The sequence below is a fragment of the Coturnix japonica genome, unplaced genomic scaffold (genome assembly GCF_001577835.2).
Source record: "Coturnix japonica isolate 7356 unplaced genomic scaffold, Coturnix japonica 2.1 chrUnrandom515, whole genome shotgun sequence".
Lineage (NCBI taxonomy): Eukaryota > Metazoa > Chordata > Aves > Galliformes > Phasianidae > Coturnix > Coturnix japonica.
Window position 1 is genome coordinate 56,632 of NW_015439902.1, and position 950 is coordinate 57,581.

At 51.9% G+C, this 950-nt stretch overlaps 1 protein-coding gene across 1 annotated transcript in view; it reads left to right on the plus strand.

The window, feature by feature from the left end:
- LOC107307224 (serine-rich adhesin for platelets-like) overlaps positions 1-950 on the plus strand; it is a 17,324-nt gene that overhangs the window by 9,959 nt on the left and 6,415 nt on the right. The window lies entirely within an intron of this gene.

Sequence of the window (950 nt, forward strand, 5' to 3'; positions counted from 1 at the left end):
ATGTAGTTATGGAGCTGAGGCACTTATGGGGCACTTGTGGGGCAGCAGGGAAGCACTTGTGGGGCTGAGGTACTTATGGGGCACTTGTGGGGCTGGGATGTAGTTATGGGGCTGTGATGTAGTTATGGGGCTGAGGTTCTTACAGGCCGTGTTCTGTCCCTGTGTCACGCGTGTCCCTGTGTCACGTTGCTGTGTCACGTGTGTCACACGTCCCCATGTCACGTGTGTCACATGTTCTCACGTCACGTGTTCCCACTTCACGTGTGTCACATGTCACGTGTGTTCTCATGTTATGTGTCATGTCCCCACGTCATGTGTGTCATATGTTCCCATGTCACACATGTCCCCATGTCTCGTTGCTGTGTCACATGTGTGTCATGTCCCCATGTCACGTGTGTCCCCGTGTCCCGTTGCTGTGTCACATGTGTTACATGTTCCCATGTCACGCATGTCCCTGTGTCGTGTTGTGTCACGTGTGTTGTATGTTCTCACGTCCCACGTGTCCTTGTATCACGTGTGTTATACGTCCCCTTGTCACGTGTGTTCCCATGTCACGTTGCTGTGTCACATGTCACATGTCCGCGCGTCACGTGTGTGCCTCCATGTCACATGTGTCATATGTGTCATATATCCCCATGTCACACGTGTCCCTGTGTCACGTTGTTGTGTCACACGTGTGTTATGTCTCCATGTCACGTGTCCCTTGTCGTGTTGTTGTGTCACGTGTGTGTCATGTCTCCATGTCACGCGTGTCCCTGTGTCACGTGTGTCACATGTTCTCATGTCACATGGATCCCCCTGCCATGTTGCTGTGTCACGTGTGTTGTATGTCGCCATGTCATACACATCCCATGTCACGTTGCTGTGTCAGACATGTCGTATGTCCCCATGTCACACGTGTGTCCCTATGTCACGTTGCTGTGTTAAGCGTGTTATGTCTCCATGTCACA